The 25,106-nt window shown below is 42.2% G+C and overlaps 12 non-coding genes across 12 annotated transcripts; 8 read left to right on the top strand and 4 right to left on the bottom strand.

Moving 5' to 3' along the window:
• Positions 1-19,208: 19,208 nt before the first annotated feature.
• trnas-cga (transfer RNA serine (anticodon CGA)) lies at positions 19,209-19,290 on the bottom strand. The gene has a single exon. It is a non-coding gene; the product is annotated as a tRNA-Ser (tRNA).
• A 211-nt stretch (positions 19,291-19,501) lies between these two features.
• Positions 19,502-19,583, bottom strand: trnas-uga (transfer RNA serine (anticodon UGA)). Its single transcript has one exon. It is a non-coding gene; the product is annotated as a tRNA-Ser (tRNA).
• A 211-nt stretch (positions 19,584-19,794) lies between these two features.
• On the bottom strand, positions 19,795-19,876 carry trnas-uga (transfer RNA serine (anticodon UGA)). The gene has a single exon. It is a non-coding gene; the product is annotated as a tRNA-Ser (tRNA).
• Positions 19,877-20,534: 658 nt separating this feature from the next.
• trnas-cga (transfer RNA serine (anticodon CGA)) lies at positions 20,535-20,616 on the bottom strand. The gene has a single exon. It is a non-coding gene; the product is annotated as a tRNA-Ser (tRNA).
• A 537-nt stretch (positions 20,617-21,153) lies between these two features.
• Positions 21,154-21,235, top strand: trnas-uga (transfer RNA serine (anticodon UGA)). The gene has a single exon. It is a non-coding gene; the product is annotated as a tRNA-Ser (tRNA).
• A 506-nt stretch (positions 21,236-21,741) lies between these two features.
• trnas-uga (transfer RNA serine (anticodon UGA)) lies at positions 21,742-21,823 on the top strand. Its single transcript has one exon. It is a non-coding gene; the product is annotated as a tRNA-Ser (tRNA).
• Positions 21,824-22,034: 211 nt separating this feature from the next.
• On the top strand, positions 22,035-22,116 carry trnas-cga (transfer RNA serine (anticodon CGA)). Its single transcript has one exon. It is a non-coding gene; the product is annotated as a tRNA-Ser (tRNA).
• Positions 22,117-22,774: 658 nt separating this feature from the next.
• On the top strand, positions 22,775-22,856 carry trnas-uga (transfer RNA serine (anticodon UGA)). The gene has a single exon. It is a non-coding gene; the product is annotated as a tRNA-Ser (tRNA).
• Positions 22,857-23,067: 211 nt separating this feature from the next.
• Positions 23,068-23,149, top strand: trnas-cga (transfer RNA serine (anticodon CGA)). The gene has a single exon. It is a non-coding gene; the product is annotated as a tRNA-Ser (tRNA).
• Positions 23,150-23,806: 657 nt separating this feature from the next.
• Positions 23,807-23,888, top strand: trnas-uga (transfer RNA serine (anticodon UGA)). The gene has a single exon. It is a non-coding gene; the product is annotated as a tRNA-Ser (tRNA).
• A 211-nt stretch (positions 23,889-24,099) lies between these two features.
• trnas-cga (transfer RNA serine (anticodon CGA)) lies at positions 24,100-24,181 on the top strand. Its single transcript has one exon. It is a non-coding gene; the product is annotated as a tRNA-Ser (tRNA).
• A 672-nt stretch (positions 24,182-24,853) lies between these two features.
• trnas-uga (transfer RNA serine (anticodon UGA)) lies at positions 24,854-24,935 on the top strand. The gene has a single exon. It is a non-coding gene; the product is annotated as a tRNA-Ser (tRNA).
• The last annotated feature ends 171 nt before the right edge of the window (positions 24,936-25,106 follow it).

Below are 25,106 nucleotides of genomic sequence, written 5' to 3'. Positions count from 1 at the left end.
TCCAGGCTGTATCACATCCGGCTGTGATTGGGAGTCCCATAGGGTGGTGCACAATTGGACCAGCGTCGTCCGGGTTAGTGTTTGGCCTGGGTAGGCCGTCATTGCAAATACAAATTTTGTTCTTAACTAACTTGACAAGTTAAATAAATGAATATCAAAAATAAATAGGACATGTGACATCCTGGCAATTTTGAGAAATAACATTTACATTTACATTTAAGTCATTTAGCAGACGCTCTTATCCAGAGCGACTTACAAAATGGTGCATTCACCTTATGATATCCAGTGGAACAACCACTTTACAATAGTGCATCTAAATCTTTTAAGGGGGGTTAGAAGGATTACTTTATCCTATCCTAGGTATTCCTTAAAGAGGTGGGGTTTCAGGTGTCTCCGGAAGGTGGTGATTGACTCCGCTGTCCTGGCGTCGTGAGGGAGCTTGTTCCACCATTGGGGTGCCAGAGCAGCGAACAGTTTTGACTGGGCTGAGCGGGAACTGTGCTTCCAGAGGTAGGGGGGCCAGCAGGCCAGTGGTGGATGAACGCAGTGCCCTTGTTTGGGTGTAGGGCCTGATCAGAGCCTGAAGGTATGGAGGTGCCGTTCCCTTCACAGCTCCGTAGGCAATCACCATGGTCTTGTAGCGGATGCGAGCTTCAACTGGAAGCCAGTGGAGAGAGCGGAGGAGCAGGGTGACGTGAGAGAACTTGGGAAGGTTGAACACCAGACGGGCTGCGGCGTTCTGGATGAGTTGTAGGGGTTTAATGGCACAGGCAGGGAGCCCAGCCAACAGCGAGTTGCAGTAATCCAGACGGGAGATGACAAGTGCCATAACACTTCATATGGGCGTTGTGTCGAGACGGCTATGCATATTCATGACATGAGGCTAGTAGCATAGCATCTCTCTCCATTTAATACAGGCGGTTGATGTCAACAACCCTCATAGAATATTCTGGAAAAATGATTACAATAATGATATGTATCCACCAATCCAAAGAAAGGATAGGCGGGAGATAGACAGCCTCGCGGTGCCGCTTTGTGGACAAACAACTTCTATTGTTAGGGCGGAGAGACATCTTGTCAGTGCATCCTTAATCTTTGATGTAGTGACGTCACCTTCCTGGAGATCTGAATCTAACTACCACCTTCAGAGCATTAAGCTATTTTAGCTGTAGCTGTGTATGCAGTTGAAAAATGTTGACGTCGTACTGACACTGATACATCAATATAAACATCGTCCACAAGAACAGGTAATTTAATGGTATTTTATAGTCTTTTAATTCAAATGATTTGCTCACATGGTAAATTGTGTGTTATTATGTGTTATTGAAACCAGTTACTAACCGGTCTCCCCATGAATTTGTTAACCTTTTAATAAAGAATTCCTGTTGTGTAACTGAACTTATCACAAATTATAGCTCTTCTGACAAGCCTCTCAGAATGACTTCACAATGGGAGTAAAAGCGCTATTCCTGGCTATCCCAAATAGCACCCTTATTCCCTATGTAGTGCACTATTTTTGACCAGAGCTCATAAGGCACTGGTCAAAAGTAGTGCACTACATAGGGAATAGGGTGCTATTTGGTATGCACACAACATATTGATGAAGAGAGAGCCTGAGCAACGGTCACTTTAAGGTGACAGCCGGTTGATAAAATATATGCTGGTCCAAAGATGGATGTGACGCGTTGCTATTTGCCTTGGCACAAATGGGTCATGCAGCTACTGTAGGTCACTCGCACACAGCCGAGAAGGGACCACCATTCTACTCACTGTTAGACCACAAGGCCTTTAATATCACCTTTAATATCACCACGGTGTTACAGATTAGATCGCCAGATGCCGTGACAGTCTTAGTATTCAGGGTGTTTTATGAAATGTAATTGTATTTTCTTGGGTCCGGTCTCTTCAAAAAAGTAATTAAATTAGCTATGCGTTCCTCAGAGAGAAAGACAAATAGAACATGGTACATTATCCATTATTCATAATACGTCCTAGAAGCTCATTAGGTAAAAAGTACCCGAAAACAATGGCTGTCGGTAGAAAACCTTGGCTGCGTCCCCGACGGCATCCTATTCACAATATATTACACTATTTTTAAACTGAGCCATATGGGTTTCCGTACGGGAGGGACCTGTACAGAAAAAAAATAACAAAAAAAGTACGAAAATGTATGAACTCTACCGTTAGTCGCTCTGGATAAGAGCGTCTGCCAAATTACTAAAATGCAAATGTTAAAATGAAAACTCTGGTCAAAAGTAGTGCACTTTGTAGGAAATAGGGAGTGACAGACATTGTTAGCCACATTTGCGTCGTACCGTTTTTTTTTTGTGTGTTGGAAGTTGCCAGGCTTGGTATGGTTACGTCATATTGCTGAGTCTACCTTTAATTAACAAAGCAATTATGACATTAGAAGCACAACTCTTACTATAAATGTGGTATTGGTTTTGAGAATATATAACTATAATAGGCACAATACAACTTTAAACTGATACCGACAGTAGAATACATTTACTGTATACAGTGTGTACAGAGACATGGCTGTACCTGTCACAACGCCTACAGAAGGTGGTGCCTCTCCCCGTTCGGGCGGCGCTCGGCGGTCGTCGTCGCCGGCCTACTAGCTGCCACCGATCTCCTTTTCATTTTAATTTGGTGATGTCTGCTTTATGTTAGCACCTGTTTTGAGTTAGTTATTATTGGGGGTATTTAGTCTGTCTGTTTTGGTTTGTGCGGGATTATTTGTGTCATTGTATTGTAGGTTGGGGATTTGAGTTTTTACTCTGCCGTTCGGTTTGAGGCACACGGGTTTGCTGGGCTGCGTCCCGACTCCGTTTAGGGTTCTTGCCTGTTGCTTGATTTTTACCCTGCCTTGTATTTACGGCACTCTTGGACTGTGTTTATTAAAACGTGTTTTTCCCCACGTACCTTAGTCTCCTACGCCTGACTTCACCCCTCCTGCATGTTAAAGTCGCATGACAGTACCCTGCAAATCACACAGGCACATTTACTGGCTGTACCCTGCAAATCACACAGGCACCTTTGCCATCAATATCAGTTTGACAACATTTTGGCAAAGCAACACTGTGAAGTCAAAAGTGGTCCATTTATCAATTCTGCTTTCCTATCATTATGAATCACTTGTGGGTAAATTACAAGTTGGACATATATAGTATAATTTCAGAATGGGATATTCATTTTTAGCCATAATTAACAAGTATATATGTTATCTTGTAACTTTTTGTGATGGTTCATTGTTTAATGCTCTCCATCTGACGTATAGTATACAAATGTGTCGTATAATAATAATAATACTAATAATATACTTATGGTAGAAAAAAAATCGAGATGTTAAATAAAAATGCTAATAAAATAGCGATTGGGAACTACATACAGAGAAGGACTAACTTTCAGAAATACTTTAGGGCATTGTGTTCACTATCTTAGGGCATTGTGTTCAGTATTTTAAGGGATTGGATTCAGTATTTTAAGGGATTCAGTATTTTAGGGGATTGGGTTCAGTATTTTAGGGGATTGGGTTAAGTATCTTAGGGCATTGTGTTCAGTATTTGTAACGGCCGTCGTTGAAGAGAGTAGACCAAGGCGCAGCGTGGTTAGTGCTCATTATGAATTTATTAAAGATAGAACACTTTAAACAAGAAACCGACAGCCAAACAGTTCTGTCAGGTACAAAACACTAAACCGAAATTAACTACCCACAAACCCCAAAGGAAAACAGGCTGCCTAAGTATGACTGCCAATCAGCGACAACGATGTACAGCTGTCCCTGATTGAGAGCCATACCAAGCCAAAACAAAGAAATACAAACCATAGAAAAACGGACATAGAATGCCCACCCAAATCACACCCTGACCAAACCTAAATAGAGACATAAAAAAGGCTCCCTCAGGTCAGGGCGTGACAGTATTTTAGGGGATTGGATTCAATATCTATTCCACTGACTTTAGTCAACCTACACTACAACAAAATAAATAACAAATATGCAAATGTTTTAGGCTTTGGAAGTGAGAACTCCTCTACTGGAATGTGTTATGTTGTGTATCTGACATAGTATTAAATCCCACTTCCAGGAAGTGAGAACTCCTCTACTGGAAATGTGAGAGATAACTCATTGAATGTGCAACCTCTGATCAATGAAACTAACCTAAGATTATCCAGTATCTTACAAATCGTCTCTAAGAAAAAATGTACTCTGTATTGTTGCTATTTGTTTACCGAGTCAGAGGAGAGTGTCACAGGCGTCGTATGAATTGGACCAACATGCAGCGGGTACGTGAATGCTCATTTTCTCTTTATTAAATAAAAATTAACACTGAACAAAAAGAACACCGAAACCAGTCTTGTCAGGTCCAACAAACACTAAACAGGAAACAACTACCCACAAAACCCATAGAAAACACCCCTATTAAATAGGATCTTCAATTAGAGGCAACAAGGAACAGCTGCCTCCAATTGAAGGTCAAAACAATAAACTAGACATAGAAATAGAAAAAATTGAAAATAGAACATAGAAATACAAAACATAGAACCCAACCCAAAAACCCCGACAACACAAAACAAACACACCCCTGCCACGTCCTGAACAAACTACAATAACAAATAACCCCTTATACTGGTCAGGACGCGACAGAGAGGTTATGAGAACATGTTAACCCATAAGAGTCTAAGCCCTGTCTAAGCCGTGGTTGGGGGTTCTACTAAACTATATGGAATTGTTTTAAGAAAGTCATACCAGGGATCATTTTGCTATTTGATTTTGAATTTGAAAAACCCTTGAAGTATAAAAACTATATATAACAAAATTATTTGATTAACATTTTGCCTACCCCATACAAACACATTGAAGAAACAGATTCACTACATGGAACAACAGATCATTCTTACTGCTATTAGCCAAGTCAAACACATTGAAGAAACAGATTCACTACATGGAACAACAAATAATCCCCCGAAAATATCAAAAGGAAGTTTGTTCTGAAGCGTCTCTCCTATATCTTAGAAAGATCAGAAAATAATTGTTATTTTGTTTACATGTAAACTCATGCACTCCACCAATCAAGCCTTTATGGTAAAGTGGCCAGATGGAAGCCACTCCTCAGTAAAAGGCACATGACAGTCCACTTCACCTAAAGACTCTCAGACCAAGAGAAACAAGATTCTCTGGCCTGAATGCCAAGCGTCATATCTGGAAGAAACCTGCCACCATCCCTATTGTGAAGAATGGTGGTGGCAGCATCATGCTGTGGGGATGTTTTTCAGTGGCAGGGACTGCGAGACTAGTCAGGATCGAGGGAAAGAAGAACAGAGCAAAGTACAGAGAGATCCTTGATGAAAACCTGCTCCAAAGCGCTCAGGACCTCAGACTGGGGTGAAGGTTCACCTTCCAACAGGACAACAACCCTAAGCACACAGCCAAGACAATGCAGGAATGGCTTCTGGAAAAGTCTCTGAATTTCCTTGTGTGGCCCAGCCAGAGCCCAGACTTGAACCCGATCGAACATCTCTGGAGAGACCTGAAAATAGCTGTGCAGCGACGCTCCCCATCAAACCTGACAGAGCTTGAGAGGATCTGCAGAGAAGAATGGGAGAAACTCCCCAAATACAGGTGTGGCAAGCTTGTAGCGTTATACTGTACCCAAGAGGATTTGAGGCTGTAATTGCTGCCAAAGGTGCTTCAACAAAGTACTGAGTAAAGTGTTTGAATACTTATGTAAATGTAATATAAAATTATTATTTTTTTATTTTCTTTTCAAAAATTCAGAAAAAAACTTTTTTTGCTTCATCATTATGGGGTATTGTGTGTAGATTTATCAGGGGAAAAAACGATTTAATACATTTTAGAATAATGCTGTAACGTAACAAAATGTGGAAAAAGTCAAGGGGTCTGAATACTTTCCAAATGCACTATACGTGTCGGTGAGAGTCTTTCAAAAGAGGGGTCATATTAGTGTGTAGCCCAAACTGTTCGGACGCTACAGACAGAAGTTGGCAGATGGGCTGTACCGACTTCAGACGAGTCCAAGACGCTTGTGGGGGGTTGTAGAGTAAAATGGAGAACACCATCACATCATGTTCGTAAGAGTCTCATCTATTTTAGGCCAACCCCGTTTGGACGCTACAGACGTTTTCGTGAGAAGACCAATTTTCAAGATGTCTGACAAACACCGCTCTAGCTCTGACCTTTCACCACAGGTGTCTCATGGTCTGACAAACACCTCTCTAGCTCTGACCTTTCACCACAGATGTCTCATGGTCTGACAAACACCTCTCTAGCTCTGACCTTTCACCACATGTGTCTCATGGCCTGACAAACACCACTCTAGCTCTGACCTTTCACCACAGATGTCTCATGGTCTGACAAACACCTCTCTAGCTCTGACCTTTCATCACAGGTGTCTCATGGCCTGACAAACACCACTCTAGCTCTGACCTTTCACCACAGATGTCTCATGGTCTGACAAACACCTCTCTAGCTCTGACCTTTCATCACAGGTGTCTCATGGCCTGACAAACACCACTCTAGCTCTGACCTTTCACCACAGATGTCTCATGGTCTGACAAACACCTCTCTAGCTCTGACCTTTCATCACAGGTGTGGAAGTACGACATAGATGGATGCGTTGGATTGAGATTTATCTAGTGCAGAAAAACAGATATCTCTAACTTAAACTGACAGATGTTTATGGGGATTTTTAAAATTATGCTAATAAGATTTTCCCCGGGGGCGTAGACATCAACCTTATTAACTCAGGACTGCCCCAAATAGATCTTTTCAAAAGTAGAGACCTAATTTAGTCCATAAAAAACACATTTCCAGATTGATAACTCCAGCAGAAGGTGTTTGATTTTGACCACAACATGCTTTTGAATTTGCCAAGCATTAGGTGATGGGAATTATTATTTTTTTTTGGGGGGGGGAAGAAGATTTCGAATGCAAAATGTCAGTTTATTTTTAGTAGGTTATACAGGACTGCCGAAGGTCACTTTCAGTGCTGTCTCTTATCATTGAAACCAAGCATTCATTCACACTCTCACATATCAACCCAATTCATATTTCCCCTCCTCTGTCTTTGGAAATGTTAAGTCTCATTTGTGTGTTGTTATTAAGCAATAAGGCCCGAGGGGGTGTGGTATATGGCCAATATACCATGGCTAAGGGCTGTTCTTAGGCACGACGCAAAACCCTTAGCCGTGGTATATTGGCCATATACTCCAAACCCCCGAGGTGCCTTATTGCTATTATAAACTGGTTACCAACGTAATTAGAGCAATACAAATGTATAAGACAGTCAATCAGAATTCAGGCCTCGAACCACCCAGTTTACAATGGAAGTTAGAAAAACTGTCTAATTCTACCTGGCATTCCTTTGCTGACATTTAAAACTTTTTTTATTTAACAACGGAACTAAGTTAAGAAAGATCTCTTATTTACAATGACAGCCTACACCAGCCAAACCTGGTTGATGGTGGGCCAATTAAACACCACCCTTTGAGACTCCCCAAACACAGCCGGTTGTGATCGAGCCCAGATTTGAACCAGTGTGTCTGTCGCCTCTAGCACCCTAGAACGCTGCGCCACTCAGGAGCACGAAAACAACCTCCAGCTACAGCTTATTTTACTAAAGCATCTGATAGAAATGTGGCATAGCCCTTTACTTGAAATATTTACCTTTTCTACTAAAAAGTAATATACGAAGAATCTACTTCCTATAGACACCGGCTGTAGGATAGCCCTAATAAAGTTACACTAGTTACACCGGCTGTAGGATAGCCCTAATAAAGTTACACTAGTTACACCGGCTGTAGGATAGCCCTAATAAAGTTACACTAGTTACACCGGCTGTAGGATAGCCCTAATAAAGTTACACTAGTTACACCGGCTGTAGGATAGCCCTAATAAAGTTACACTAGTTACACCGGCTGTAGGATAGCCCTAATAAAGTTACACTAGTTACACCGGCTGTAGGATAGCCCTAATAAAGTTACACTAGTTACACCGGCTGTAGGATAGCCCTAATAAAGTTACACTAGTTACACCGGCTGTAGGATAGCCCTAATAAAGAACAGGCAGTGTCAACAAAGGCATTTGATAAGCAGATCTTAGTAGAAATCCACTCCAAGAAAAATCATCTGCAGTCTGCTACAATTCCCATTACACAATAGATATTGTCTTGATAAAATGATTTTTTGTTCTGATAGTGTTCACTCAGACACCAAGGGATATTCAGTGGAAAGCAGCACTGTATTGTTATGGTACAATGCCAACGAGCAGAAGCTAAAAGGCTCTTTGGGTTTATCGGGCTGGCTTCGGGCCTGGGACACGCTACTATTTCATTTAGAGCTAATGGCTTAGCCAAAGTTAGCCCGTTCTGAATGGGAAGTAAGGAATGCCAGTCCAAAAGAAGGCAGGAGGGAGGGCTACAGTATCTGTTCAATCTTTCCTTTCATCAGGAATCGATTACCCGCTCCAATAAAATTAATTACCTCCAGACTTGAGTGTAATAACTGACATGATGGCTGTCGCCTGAAATCGGGATTACATTTCGCTGCAGGACAAAGAGACATCAATGTTGGAGAAAGTACTGCAATGGAATGAAATGGAAAGAAAAATGAACTTCTAAGAAAGGTGACAAATTCCGCCCAACACTTCAATATGAACTCGGGCCTTCAAGTGACTGCCACTCATCTTGATTAAGTCCCATATAGAGTAATGTAAATGAAACAATGCCCTCATAATTAAGATTCCATTGCTAAATGTTTTTCCCTCCCCTGTCTTTATTTCCAACTAGTTTTAATAATACATCATTAAAACTCCAGGTTACCCTGCACACAGATTAAGCCTAGAGCTTTGGGCCAGTAACCAACAGGTCACTGGTTTGAATCCTGGAGCTGAACAATTGAAAAATCTGTTGCTGTGCCCTTGAGCAAGGTGCTCCAGGGGCGCTGGACATTGGTGATCTCACTCCCTGTGGGTGTCTCAGGCGGAGTTGGGTTGTGCAAGAAACACATTTCCATTACACTCTTGTACAAGTTTGTAACAGGATCAATATAAGCACCCCCTAAATTATTAGTATTGAACTAAACAGCTATTTCAGTTGAGATTCACCAATGAAATAACATTTTAGTACAGGACTAGGCTTTATCTGTGTCTCTGAAACAGGCCCTAATAGATTTAACAGACTTATTTGATACAGCTGCATTATGTCTACCATAGCTACCTGGTCTTATGTATTTGACTACTTAGATTTTGGTTCCATAAAGAGAGCTGTCCCCTGCCTGTTTCTCGCCCATGCATCACTCATACACAATGCCCCGAGTTACTGCCCATAACGGTGAGTGAATTATACATATAATCACATCACCCATTCCACCTCATTAGCTTTCTCACCTAACCCCCTGATTCACTGGCTGGAGAGTACTAATTCAAAACCACGAGTCGCCGTGTTCAGGCGGATGTCCTGTCAGGGTGCAAGTTTAACCGCGGGAAAAATGGTTGCGGACATCGGCTCCGAGACCTGTTAATTAGATTTATCACTGCAGAAGCCTAGGAGCCTTGCCACAAAATGAAATTAATGTGTTGTGGGGGACTCAGGGGTGGAAATAGAATATGTCTCCTTCGATTTGCGAAACAATTCTTGCTGAACCTGAAATATGTAGGCTGCCCCATGGTATGAATAAATAATTGACGGTGTGGAAAGTGCGTCGGCTGAGTAGCAAGGGTTTCCAATTGTTTCTCAGTGGATATTTGTAATACTGACAAGTATTCCTAAGAGCATGCTCCTTCGTTTCTGTCACTGTAGGCCTATACAATGTATGTACAATGCCAAGTTATACAGTATCTTTGCTTACCTTCCAAACAACCTACAGAATGCCAGCCTAAACCAGCGGTTACCAAACTAGGGGAAGTGGCCCCATGTGGGGTCGCCTGATATGAAAATGGGAGAATTTCCAAAATCCTGAAAAAAATAAAAAATATATATAGAAATATTACAATATCATCTTTGCATCTCAAAACCATTGTAATGTGGTTAACCTTAAAAATCTAAATGAAAATGATTCAAACGTAAAAAGATGAAACCACACACTATTGCAGAGACTTTGGCACCCAAATGGCATTCTATTCCCTATATAGGGCACAATTTATGACCAGAGCTTTATGGTCCCTGGTCAAAAGTAGTGCACTACATAACTAGTACAAGGGACTCTCGAGATTTAGTTATTCTCAACCACACCTCTGAAGAGGTCTCTCTCACATAAGTTGTCGTTTTGATGTTGAGGACCCTCTCTAGCATTCCAACAGTGAGGGGGCACATCACACAACAATCTCATGCATTGTAATTTAGGGTTATCATTGTGTTGTTATGTCTGAACAATTCTACTTTCTGTCTTGGGCTGGCACACTCTGCCTTTAAGGCAGATAAGAAAGTCATTGAAAACTAGGGAAGTACATTTCCTGAAGAAAATATGGTGTGCTTGCTAGCTTGTTTTAAAGTATTTATGGTTTGCGAAATAAATTATTGTTGTGGTAGTGATTGCAGTAGTAATGGTACTGGTTATAGTTTAAATACTATGTAGATGTAAAGATTGATTGATAGGTTGATTGATTGGATATGAAAAGATAGGATAGCCTGAACATGTGAAAGTTGGTTTGGTGTCTCAAGCTTGAACGGTTCAAGAGTTACTGTTGGTGGGTTATTTTATGCTAATTTATGCAATACATAGTTATAGTTGATACAAGTGCTGTTATTGTGAAGTGGAAACGTCTAGGAGCAGCAACGGCTCAGCCGCGAAGTGGTAGGCCAGACAAGCTCCCAGAATGGGACTGCCGAGTGCTGAAGTGCGTAGCCCGTAAAAAGTCCTCAGTTGTAACACTCACTACCGAGTTCCAAACTGCCTCTGGAAGCAACGTCAGCACAAGAACTGTTTGTCCAGATCTTCATGGAATGGGTTTCCATGGCTGAGCACAAGACAAAGAAATATTCCTGTTTTAAGCTCCCCATATGATTTCTGTTTGTTGGCCAACTAGCCACCTTGCCATTGGCATAAAGAGTGAATAGATTCATCAGATGTGTGTGGGAATAGCTAACTACCTATCACATTATATTACCGCTAGATAGGCTGGCTAAGCTATCTAAGTAGCTGCAGTGTCAACTATATAGCTAGCTAACGTTAGCTAAATCAACCGGTCAGTCCAGTGCAGCATCCTCCCATTCCATTGCTCTCTCTCATTCTGGGTGTGTGTCTAAATGTCATTCTGTTTTTATGACAAGGCCTATAAGTACATCTGTCATACAGTTAGTGTATAATTTCAGTAAGCATTTTGTGCCATATACTAAAAATCAACAAAGAAAATGTGTGTGTCTCTTTTTATTTACAGCTTGTAGCCACACAACTGAAGGGGAGGAGAATGGGCAGCCAAGAAAAGAAAACACCCTTCAAAGTGGAAAGGAGAGGTTCAGAAGAGAAGGAGGATGGAATGTAAATCTGGTTGTCTAGAAGGGATACAGCTTTTGTCAAAAACTGCTTTTCGGAGCAGGTTAGGAGAATTAAGTTAGGAGGAGTAGGTTTATGTTAGGAAAATGGTTAAAATTCAACAACAAAAAATGTACTTTTGACGTCAATTTCATTCTATGGTGAAATGTGTCGGATTTGCATACTAGTACCATGATTGATAGTGAAATGTTGGTTTTTATTGTTTGACTGTTGGAACACTTACCTGTTCATTCTGAAAAAAATTTGTCAATTGGAGGTGTACCTGAGGATGTATTTCAAGGCCTACCTTCAAACTCAGTGCCTCTTTGCTTGACATGGGAAAATCAAAAGAAATCAGCCAAGACCTCAGAAAAAAATTGTAGACCTCCACAAGTCTGGCAATTTCCAAACGCCTGAAAGTACCACGTTCATCTGTACAAACAATAGTACGCAAGTATAAACACCATGGGAACACGCAGCCGTCATACCGCTCAGGAAAGAGACGCGTTCTGTCTCCTAGAGATGAACGTACTTTGGTGCAAAAAGTGCAAATCAATCCCAGAAACAACAGCAAAGGATCTTGTGAAGATGCTGGAGGAAACAGGTACAAAGGTATCTATATCCACAGTAAAAACGAGTCCTATATCGACATAACCTGAATGGCCACTCAGCAAGGAAGAAGCCACTGCTCCAAAACCGCCATAAAAAAGACAGACTACGGTTTGCAACTGCACATGGGGACAAAGATTGTACTTTTTGGAGAAATGTCCTCTGGTCTGATGAAACAAAAATAGAACTGTTTGGCTATAATGACCATCGTTATGTTTGGAGGAAAAAGAACACCATCCCAACCGTGAAGCACAGGGGTGGCAGCATCATGTTGTGGGGGTGCTTTGCTGCAGAAGGGACTGGTGCACTTCACAAAATAGATGGCTGCATGAGGATGGAAAATTATGTGGATATATTGAAGCAACGTCTCAAGACATCAGTCAGGAAGTTAAAGCTTGGTCGCAAATGGGTCTTCCAAATGGACAATGACCCCAAGCATACTTCCAAATGGCTTAAGGACAACAAAGTCAAGGTATTGGAGTGGCCATCACAAAGCTCTGACCTCAATCCCATAGAAAATTTGTGGGCAGAACTGAAAAAGCGTGTGCGAGCAAGGAGGCCTACAAACCTGACTCAGTTACACCAGCTCTGTCAGGAGGAATGTGCCAAAACTCACCCAACTTATTGTGGGAAGCTTGCGGAAGGCTACCCGAAATGTTTGACCCAAGTTAAACAATTTAAAGGCAATGCCACCAAATACTAATTGAGTGTATGTAAACTTCTGACCCACTGGGAATGTGATGAAAGAAATAAAAGCTGAAATATATCATTCTCTCTACTATTATTCTGACATTTCACCTTCTTAAAATAAAGTGATGATCCTAACTGACCTAAGACAGGGAATTTTTTACTAGGATTAAATGTCAGGAATTGTGAAAAAAAAGTAGTTTAAATGTAGTTTAAAAACGAGTATAAATGTATTTGGCTAAGGAGTATGTAAACTTCCGACTTCAACTTTATAATATAACGATGGTTGTTGATGTGTATGGATGAATTTCAGATACATTTTTGTGTATTTGAATGTTGCAGTAATAGGTCCTTGATCTATAGCGTTTGAGTGAGCGAGAGAGACCACTATTTTAAGATAGCGAGCCCTGATCCCAATGACTCGATTGCCCCCGAATGGAGAGAAAGAAAACTGGCATTTTTGGCATCAGGAAAATTCTACGCAACAAAAGAGTGCTCAAGTTAAGATCCGACATCTGCACCTTCAAACTCACAGTGAAAAGTTGAATTGGATTAAAATGCATTCATGCCAAGTCAATAGCCATTTCCGCACCTAAATTATATCTCCACAGCGGAAGACAGCGGCTTGACTTCAGGGTGAATGGGTTTGATGGATGAGTGTGTTTGTTTGTGCTCTCCGAAGGCCCCCCTTTGTCTGACACGGAATAACTCTGTTCAGGTTGACCTACTTATATGTCCAATAAAACGGTATTATTAGTATTATCACATGCACCGCTATCATCCTTGTAAATCATGTGACGCAGGCCCTATGGTCATCATTGACACGTTCCCCACAGAGTGATGAAGTGCCCACCAAACAAAAACTCACAATGACCCAGTTACGAATTCAAGACTGTTGCTCCGACTGATTTTAAAAGTGAAGCTACTTTGGGGATTGCTGCACTTTGAGTTGAACATGTGCATAGGAAGAGTTAATTATCTCTGTCTTTACTTCACAGATTTTCTCCTGTGGATGAGGTCAATTTACTACACAGATACTCTTCCAATATTTTTCATCATTACTACCACGCTACGTAGTTTTACCTACTACTACTACTACAATCACTAGTATTATCACACAACTAGCACAGCAACACTGCCCTACCAAGCAAAAAGGCAGTAACTCCTCATTTGGTATAAAATGAGTTAATGACATTTTTGCTACATTAAATACATACTTAATCATGTGGACAAGTATCCTGCCTCTATTGTATTGTGTTTTGGAGAAAATGTGGGTCATGTTAGCAGTAACTGCATAAAGTTACTGTGAAACCAAGGTAAATAAAAGCAATTTTTCTCAGTTCCATGCTACGAGTGTCTTTTTGCTTGGTAGGGCAGAATAGTAATCCCACAATACCAGTTCAACCACTACTTCAATATTTTATTTAATGAATACAAGTATTAACATGTTTCGACAAGAGTTGCGACAGAGGTTGGAGTGGAATAATTGTGAATTGTCTGTCTCCAGCAAGTCTTTGAGTGCACAGTGGGGACTATGGCTTCTAATGGTTTCATTTCACACCCTGCCCATCATACAGGCTATCATCATATTGCAGAAATAATTGCTTGGGTTTCTGTGAAGACTAAGACATGATTTCCCTTTGCCTCTTATCATCAGTGAAACATTAAAAACATCCATCATAAAACTGTGCAAAACTGTATCCCTAGCACTTTGAAATTATATATATATATTTTAAAAGCTGCTTACCTTGTACTTTGCACATCCATAGTGTGAGTTCAGTACATTCTCCGGTTAGGGGAGGCTGAGCTTAAGTAAAGAAATACTGTACCTCTGATATGTTAAGTCATAATTATTTAATTAAAGTTAGGATTATGGCATTCAATACAACAGGAACTGGGGATATGTTGGTGTGTTATGACAATTACAATGACAAAAACCATAAACCATTAAACTGATTATTCACAATACATAAAAAGGTCAACAGAATAATAAATCGCACAGAACAAAATGTATTTAGTCTTGTAATAGCATCATTATAATATAACTGTAATAGTATTTACTACTCAAACTGAACATAATACCATTCTGTTTTTGACTGTATGACTGGCATTGCTATTTAGGAGGTGGGATTGAGTGGGAGGCGAATGGTTGCTGACAGGCCTAACCTCCATCCTTGGCCGGACATGCTGACATTTGAGTTGTCTAGTTTGCGGGGTTTGGTGAGTTAAGCCAAGGTGCAGTGCTTGTGTCCAGGTGCAGCCACTTTGTCTCCGCAGGAGTTCACGAAGCGTGAGGCGAGACTCCCCTCGGTGGTGGAAGATTGTAATTCTGGAGGAGCAGTTGGTTTTCATTTCAGAAGCAATGTTTTTTAGTCTCCAAGGTACAGATCTACCTGCCAAAGGGTAAGAAGCATAGGATGCGGGAAGACACTGGGTGTGTTCCAGGGGGTCTATTGTGAAGGCATTGAGATTCAACTGTGACCTTAATTTAGAGATTTTGGAATAGTAGGCTCAACATGTGATGCCGTCAAGTTTCCAATTTTGTAGTGATTCAAGTCCAACACATTAACCATTCAGCCAACACAGCCGTGTGAAATATTTATAAAAAAAGCTACAATAACTGAATGTCAAGAATGTCATTTTATGCTGTAGTGTTAAGGACATTATCCATATCAAGTCACCAAGTATATGTTAAAAACTAAATTCAGGTCCAACGTCTAAAGAACTCGGCCATTGCAGCTGTTGGAATGCAAGTAAAAGGATTGGGATTTGGAAACAGACAGCATTGGTGCAAAATGGTAAAGTTGATGGCACGACATATTGATCAACGCCTTAACCACTCGGCCATCGCAGCTCGCTATATTAACTACCAGGCCTTAACCAGTCGGCTATCTCATTCTGTCCATTTTACCTCTGTAAAGACTAGACTATCTACTGAAGAGCCTATTTGAACTGTTTGTCAAGGAATATACACTGCTCAAAAAAATAAAGGGAACACTAAAATAACACATCCTAGATCTGAATGAATGAAATAATTTTATTAAATACTTTTATCTTTACATAGTTTAATGTGCTGACAACAAAATCACACAAAAAGAATCAATGGAAATCCAATTTATCAACCAATGGAGGTCTGGATTTGGAGTCACACTCAAAATTAAAGTGGAAAACCACACTACAGGCTGATCCAACTTTGATGTAATGTCCTTAAAACAAGTCAAAATGAGGCTCAGTAGTGTGTGTGGCCTCCACGTTTCTGTATGACCTCCTTACAATGCCTGGGCATGCTCCTGATGAGGTGGCGGATGGTCTCCTGAGGGATCTCCTCCCAGACCTGGACTAAAGCATCCGCCAACTCCTGGACAGTCTGTGGTGCAACGTGGCGTTGGTGGATGCAGGGGCGAAAATCTGATATCAACTTTGGGGGGGACAATTACATGACATTTTCTCAAGAGCAATTCCTGAGGGGGACACCAAAAGTAGTGCTGTAACACATAGCCTACATTGTAATATGGTAAATGTATATTGAGGAACCAAAGAAATAAGGTGTTTGCCGTACTCCTAACTACCGGTACCCAAAACTACACAACTATTCACAACAGCAATACCATTGCCTTTAACAAATCTTAGTTCAGTCACCAGTTTAAGTTGAGAGTGGGGGTATCCATGGCATTTTCCAATTATGTTCCTATTTTACAAGTAAAAAAAATGGAGAACCTTTCATAATGTTGCCAAACAAAGACTCAACAAACTTACCTGAGACTCCCTGTCTATGCCAGTCTGTCCCTGCATATCTGTCCCCAACTCTGCTGTCTGTGTGCAATCTGTTGCCTGCTCTGCCTAATGACATCATTGTGAAACATTTCCATTAGAATTTCATTTCTTTCTTATGAACATTTTATCAACTAGTCTTTGAGATATTAGGCTACTAGGATTCTTACTTTGCGTTTTGGTGTAGTGAAAAATACTCTGATGTCCGTCTTTTATTTTTCTGCCATTTTTCTACCTGGCTGGCTGGCTACACACACACACAGTGTGTAGGTTATTTACAGTAGGAGATGGGCTTCTATCATCTTATATTTTATCATTCTATTTGGGCTTCGATCTAAAAGGTAGCTAGCAAATGTGAAACGGATTAAAATGACAAGAGTTGACAGCTGTATGAGTTCACCATTTACATAACATATGCTGCAACCTTTTGTAATTTTAATAGTTTGTTTCATATTGGCTGGCTTCCAACAATAGCTGAATTTGCAAAGCTAGCGAGCACCAATTCAGTTTCAGTGGTGTTTGCTATAATCTTTGCTACCTGGGTTAAATCAGTTTATCGCTAACCTTATCACAGGGACTTTGAAGCACTAACTTACGTCATCTGCATGCTGATCTCGGAATAAATTAACCATAGCAAAGATTCCATCTTTGACGAGGCCACATAAATGGAATAGGTACTAGCTAGCTTAATAGTTAATATTTGCGCGCTAGCTGTGCATATTCAGCTAGTGTGTGTGCGCGATTGACTGGATTAACCTCACGTCAGTTACGTTCATTGAGTGCCTTTCAGACAGTGGCTACGACCCCTCTGTTACCTTGCCAGTGGATCAAACCATTGTGAGGAAAAGGGTGGGGGGGTCGCAATCTTTTGAAACTTAAAAACGCGCTGTTAAGTGTCTATAATCAGCACAATTGCTTTCATTGCGTATTATTAATATTATTTAAATTACATAGTTATGTTTCAGTGATATATTGGGGGGGACAAATCATATTTTTCCCAGGATGGGGGGGTCGTGTCCCCCCCGTCCCCCCCGCGATTTCCGCCCCTGGGTGGATGGAGCGAGACATGATGTCCCAGATGTGCTCAATTGGATTCAGGTCTGGGGAACGGGCGGGCCAGTCCATAGCATCAATGCCTTCCTCTTGCAGGAACTGCTGACACACTCCAGCCACATGAGGTCTAGCATTGTCTTGCAATAGGAGGAACCCAGGGCCAACCGCACCAGCATATGGTCTCACAAGGGGTCTGAGGATCTCATCTCGGTACCTAATGGCAGTAAGGCTAACTCTGGCGAGCACATGGAGAAAGAAATGCCACCCCACACCATGACTGACCCACCGCCAAACCGGTCATGCTGGAGGATGTTGCAGGCAGCAGAATGTTCTCCACGGCGTCTCCAGACTGTCACGTCTTTCACATGTGCTCAGTGTGAACCTGCTTTCATCTGTGAAGAGCACAGGGCGCCAGTGGCGAATTTGCCAATCTTGGTGTTCTCTGGCAAATGCCAAACGTCCTGCACGGTGTTGGGCTGTAAGCACAACCCCTACCTGTGGACGTCGGGCCCTCATACCACCTTCATGGAGTCTGTTTCTGACCGTTTGAGCAGACACATGCACATTTGTGGCCTGCTGGAGGTCATTTTGCAGGGCTCTGGCAGTGCTCCTCCTGCTCCTCCTTGCACAAAGGCGGAGGTAGCGGTCCTGCTGCTGGGTTGTTGCCCTCCTACGGCCTCCTCCACGTCTCCTGATGTACTGGCCTGTCTCCTGGTAGCGCCTCCATGCTCTGGACACTACGCTGACAGACACAGCAAACCTTCTTGCCACAGCTCGCATTGATGTGCCATCCTGGATGAGCTGCACTACCTGAGCCACTTGTGTGGGTTGTAGACTCCGTCTCATGCTACCACTAGAGTGAAAGCACCGCCAGCATTCAAAAGTGACCAAAACATCAGCCAGGAAGCATAGGAACTGAGAAGTGGTCTGTAGTCACCACCTGCATAACCACTTCTTTATTGGGGGTGTCTTGCTAATTGCCTATAGTTTCCATTTGCACAACAGCATGTGAAATGTATTGTCAATCAGTGTTGCTTCCTAAGAGGACAGTTTGATTTCACAGAAGTGTGATTGACTTGGAGTTACATTCTGTTGTTTAAGTGTTCCCTTTATTTTTTGGAGCAGTATATTCTGAGCGAGCAGCTTTAAAAACTGTACGGGGAGAAAACAATGGATTTTATTTCCAATGCTTGAACCACTTGGCCATTGCGGCTGTGGGAATCAAAGGAAAGTGATGAGGAGAAAGCACAAGTGGGCTACATACGTTTCGAGCAAGGTTAAAACATGTGTGGGGAGACCCCATTGAAATTCAGGTCCAACGTCTGAAAAACTCGGCCGTTGCAGCTGTTGGAATTCAAGTAAAGTTATTGGGATTTGAAAACAGACATCAGTGGTGCAAAATGGTAAACTTGATTGCGCGACATATTGAACTTATTGTGCCAAATCACGCCTTAACCACTCGGCCATCACAGCTTTCAGAATAAGCTCACACAAAAGTTTTCTGAGCACTTGAATCACTGGACAAGTCCATGCATTAAAGACACTATCCATATCAAGTCACCAAGGATATGTTCAGAATGAGGAATGGTTTGTCATAACGCTGCGAGCAGGGTTCGAACCTGCGCGGGGAGACCCCATTGGATTTCGAGTCCAACGCCTTAACCTCTCGGCCATCACAGCTTGCTCTATTACCTTCCACGCCCTAACCAGTCCGCTATCTCGTTCTGTCCATTTTAACTCTAAAACGTCCAGATCATCGCTACTGAAGTACCGACTTGAAATGTTTATCATGGAAGATACATTCTGAGCACTTGAATCAATGGACAAGGGCACACATTATCCATATCAAGTCACCAAGTATATGTTAAAAAGAAAGAATGGTTTGCCATTGAACTGAGAGCAGGGTTTGAACCTGCGCAGGGAGACCCCATTGTATTTCAAGTCCAGTGCCTTAACCGCTCAGCCATCACAGCTTGCTCTCTTACTTTCCACGCCCTAACCAGTCCGCTATCTCGTTCTGTCCATTTTAACTCTAAAACGCCCAGATCATCGCTACTGAAGTACCGACTTGAAATGTTTGTCATGGAAGATACATTCTGAGCACTTGAATCAAAGGACAAGTGCACACATTATCCATATCAAGTCACCAAGTATATGTTAAAAAGAAAGAATGGTTTGATATTGCGCTGCGAGCAGGGTTCGAACCTGCGCAGGGAGACCCCATTGGATTTCAAGTCCAACGCCTTAACCACTCGGCCATCGCAGCTCCCTACAATAACTTCGAGGCCTTAACCAGTCAGCTATCTCATTCTGTCCATTTTACTTCTGTAAAGACTAGACTATCTACTGAAGAGCCTATTTGAACTGTTTGTCAAGGAATATATATTCTGAGCACTTGAATCAATGGACAAGTCCATGCATTCAGCACATTATCCATATCAAGTCACATGTTACAAATATAGACTGGTTTGTCAATGCGCTGCGAGCAGCTTTAAAAACTGTACGGGGAGAAAACAATGGATTTAATTTCCAACGCTTAAAACACTTGGCCATTGCGGCTGTGTGAATCAAAGGAAAGTGATGAGGAGAAAGCACAAGTGGGCTATATACGCTTCGAGCAAGGTTAAAACATGTGTGGGGAGACCCCATTGAAATTCAGGTCCAACGTCTGAAAAACTCGGCCGTTGCAGCTGTTGGAATTCAAGTAAAGTAATTGGGATTTGGAAACAGACATCATTGGTGCAAAATGGTAAACTTGATTGCGCGACATATTGAACTTATTGTGCCAAATCACGCCTTAACCACTCGGCCATCACAGCTTTCTGAATAAGCTCACACAAACGTTTTCTGAGCACTTGAATCACTGAACAAGTCCATATCAAGTCACCAAGGATATGTTCAGAATGAGGACTGGTTTGTCATAACGCTGCGAGCAGGGTTCAAACCTGCGCGGGGAGACCCCATTGGATTTCGAGTCCAACGCCTTAACCTATCGGCCATCACATCTTGCTCTATTACCTTCTACGCCCTAACCAGTCTGCTATCTCGTTCTGTCCATTTTAACTCTAAAACGTCCAGATCATCGCTACTGAGGTAACGACTTGAAATGTTTGTCATGGAAGATACATTCTGAGCACTTGAATCAAAGGACAAGTGCACACATTATCCATATCAAGTCACCAAGTATATGTTAAAAATAAAGAATGGTTTGCCATTGCACTGGGAGCAGGGTTCGAACCTGCGCAGGGAGACCCCATTGGATTGGTGGTTAAGTCATTGGACTTGAAATCCAATGGGGTCTCCCTGCGCAGGTTCGAACACTGCTCGCAGCGCAATGGCAAACCATTCTTTCTTTTTAACATATACTTGGTGACTTGATATGGATAATGTGTGCACTTGTCCTTTGATTCAAGTGCTCAGAATGTATCTTCCATGACAAACATTTCAAGTCGTTACCTCAGTAGCGATGATCTGGACGTTTTAGAGTTAAAATGGACAGAACGAGATAGCGGACTGGTTAGGGCGTGGAAGGTAATAGAGCAAGCTGTGATGGCCGAGTGGTTAAGGCGTTGGACTTGAAATCCAATGGGGTCTCCCTGCGCAGGTTCGAACACTGCTAGCAGCGCAATGGCAAACCATTCTTTCTTTTTAACATATACTTGCTGACTTGATATGGATAATGTGTGCACTTGTCCTTTGATTCAAGTGCTCAGAATGTATCTTCCATGACAAACATTTCAAGTCGTTACCTCAGTAGCGATGATCTGGACGTTTTAGAGTTAAAATGGACAGAACGAGATAGCAGACTGGTTAGGGCGTGGAAGGTAATAGAGCAAGCTGTGATGGCCGAGTGGTTAAGGCGTTGGACTTGAAATCCAATGGGGTCTCCCTGCACAGTTTTTAAGCTGCTCGCAGCGCATTGACAAACCAGTCTATATTTGTAACATGTGACTTGATATGGATAATGTGCTGAATGCATGGACTTGTCCATTGATTCAAGTGCTCAGAATGTATATTCCATGACAAACATTTCAAGTCGGCTTCCTCAGTAGCGATGGTCTGGAGTCTTTAGAGGTAAAATGGACAGAACGAGATAGCAGACTGGTTAGGGCGTGGAAGGTAATAGAGCAAGCTGTGATGGCCGAGTGGTTAAGGCGTTGGACTTGAAATCCAATGGGGTCTCCCTGCGCAGGTTCGAACACTGCTCGCAGCGCAATGGCAAACCATTCTTTCTTTTTAACATATACTTGCTGACTTGATATGGATAATGTGTGCACTTGTCCTTTGATTCAAGTGCTCAGAATGTATCTTCCATGACAAACATTTCAAGTCGGTACTTCAGTAGCGATGATCTGGACGTTTTAGAGTTAAAATGGACAGAACGAGATAGCGGACTGGTTAGGGCGTGGAAGGTAATAGAGCAAGCTGTGATGGCCGAGAGGTTAAGGCGTTGGACTCGAAATCCAATGGGGTCTCCCCGCGCAGGTTCGAACCCTGCTCGCAGCGTTATGACAAACCTGTCCTCATTCTGAACATATCCTTGGTGACTTGATATGGACTTGTCCAGTGATTCAAGTGCTCAGAAAACTTTTGTTTGAGCTTATTCAGAAAGCTGTGATGGCCGAGTGGTTACGGCGTGATTTGGCACAATAAGTTCAATATGTCGTGCAATCAAGTTTACCATTTTGCACCAATGATGTCTGTTTCCAAATCCCAATTACTTTACTTGAATTCCAACAGCTGCAACGGCCGAGTTTTTCTGACGTTGGACCTGAATTTCAATGGGGTCTCCCCACACATGTTTTAACCTTGCTCGAAGCGTATATAGCCCACTTGTGCTTTCTCCTCATCACTTTCCTTTGATTCACACAGCCGCAATGGCCAAGTGTTTTAAGCGTTGGAAATGAAATCCATTGTTTTCTCCCCGTACAGTTTTTAAAGCTGCTCGCAGCGCATTGACAAACCAGTCTATATTTGTAACATGTGACTTGATATGGATAATGTGCTGAATGCATGGACTTGTCCATTGATTCAAGTGCTCAGAATATATATTCCTTGACAAGCAGTTCAAATAGGCTCTTCAGTAGATAGTCTAGTCTTTACAGAAGTAAAATGGACAGAATGAGATAGCCGACTGGTTAAGGCCTGGTAGTTAATATAGCGAGCTGCGATGGCCGAGTGGTTAAGTCTTTGGGCTTGAAATCCAATGGGCTCTCCCTGCGCAGGTTCGAACCCTGCTCGCAGCGCAATGGCAAACCATTCTTTCTTTTTAACATATACTTGGTGACTTGATATGGATAATGTGTGCACTTGTCCTTTGATTCAAGTGCTCAGAATGTATCTTCCATGACAAACATTTCAAGTCGGTACTTCAGTAGCGATGATCTGGACATTTTAGAGTTAAAATGGACAGAACGAGATAGCGGACTGGTTAGGGCGTGGTAGGTAATAGAGCAAGCTGTGATGGCCGAGAGGTTAAGGCGTTGGACTCGAAATCCAATGGGGTCTCCCCGCGCAGGTTCGAACCCTGCTCGCAGCGTTATGACAAACCAGTCCTCATTCTGAAAATATCCTTGGTGACTTGATATGGACTTGTCCAGTGATTCAAGTGCTCAGAAACTTTTGTGTGAGCTTATTCAGAAAGCTGTAATGGCCGAGTGGTTAAGGCGTGATTTGGCACAATAAGTTCAATATGTCGTGCAATCAAGTTTACCATTTTGCACCAATGATGTCTGTTTCCAAATCCCAATTACTTTACTTGAATTCCAACAGCTGCAACGGCCGAGTTTTTCAGACGTTGGACCTGAATTTCAATGGGGTCTCCCCACACATGTTTTACCCTTGCTCGAAGCGTATATAGCCCACTTGTGCTTTCTCCTCATCACTTTCCTTTGATTCACACAGCCGCAATGGCCAAGTGTTTTAAGCGTTGGAAATGAAATCCATTGTTTTCTCCCCGTACAGTTTTTAAAGCTGCTCGCAGCGCATTGACAAACCAGTCTATATTTGTAACATGTGACTTGATATTGATAATGTGCTGAATGCATGGACTTGTCCATTGATTCAAGTGCTCAGAATATATATTCCTTGACTAGCAGTTCAAATAGGCTCTTCAGTAGATAGTCTAGTCTTTACAGAAGTAAAATGGACAGAATGAGATAGCCGACTGGTTAAGGCCTGGTAGTTAATATAGCGAGCTGCGATGGCCGAGTGGTTAAGTCGTTGGACTTGAAATCCAATGGGCTCTCCCTGCGCAGGTTCGAACCCTGCTCGCAGCGCAATGGCAAACCATTCTTTCTTTTTAACATATACTTGGTGACTTGATATGGATAATGTGTGCACTTGTCCTTTGATTCAAGTGCTCAGAATGTATCTTCCATGACAAACATTTCAAGTCGGTACTTCAGTAGCGATGATCTGGACGTTTTAGAGTTAAAATGGACAGAACGAGATAGCGGACTGGTTAGGGCGTAGAAGGTAATAGAGCAAGCTGTGATGGCCGAGAGGTTAAGGCGTTGGACTCGAAATCCAATGGGGTCTCCCCGCGCAGGTTCGAACCCTGCTCGCAGCGTTATGACAAACCAGTCCTCATTCTGAACATATCCTTGGTGACTTGATATGGATAGCTAATGATGGACTTGTCCAGTGATTCAAGTGCTCAGAAAACTTTTGTGTGAGCTTATTCAGAAAGCTGTGATGGCCGAGTCGTTAAGGCGTGATTTGGCACAATAAGTTCAATATGTCGTGCAATCAAGTTTACCATTTTGCACCAATGATGTCTGTTTCCAAATCCCAATTACTTTACTTGAATTCCAACAGCTGCAACGGCCGAGTTTTTCAGACGTTGGACCTGAATTTCAATGGGGTCTCCCCACACATGTTTTAACCTTGCTCGAAGCGTATATAGCCCACTTGTGCTTTCTCCTCATCACTTTCCTTTGATTCACACAGCCGCAATGGCCAAGTGTTTTAAGCGTTGGAAATGAAAATCATTTTTTTCTCCCCGTACAGTTTTTAAAGCTGCTCGCAGCGCATTGACAAACCAGTCTATATTTGTAACATGTGACTTGATATGGATAATGTGCTGAATGCATGGACTTGTCCATTGATTCAAGTGCTCAGAATATATATTCCTTGACAAACAGTTCAAATAGGCTCTTCAGTAGATAGTCTAGTCTTTACAGAAGTAAAATGGACAGAATGAGATAGCCGACTGGTTAAGGCCTGGTAGTTAATATAGCGAGCTGCGATGGCCGAGTGGTTAAGGCGTTGGACTTGAAATCCAATGGGGTCTCCCTGCGCAGGTTCGAACCCTGCTCGCAGCGCAATGGCAAACCATTCTTTATTTTTAACATATACTTGGTGACTTGATATGGATAATGTGTGCACTTGTCCTTTGATTCAAGTGCTCAGAATGTATCTTCCATGACAAACATTTCAAGTCGGTACTTCAGTAGCGATGATCTGGACGTTTTAGAGTTAAAATGGACAGAACG

The sequence above is a fragment of the Salmo salar genome, chromosome ssa03 (genome assembly GCF_905237065.1).
Source record: "Salmo salar chromosome ssa03, Ssal_v3.1, whole genome shotgun sequence".
Classification (NCBI taxonomy): Eukaryota; Metazoa; Chordata; class Actinopteri; order Salmoniformes; family Salmonidae; genus Salmo; species Salmo salar.
This window is presented reverse-complemented; position numbering and strand designations above follow the sequence as displayed.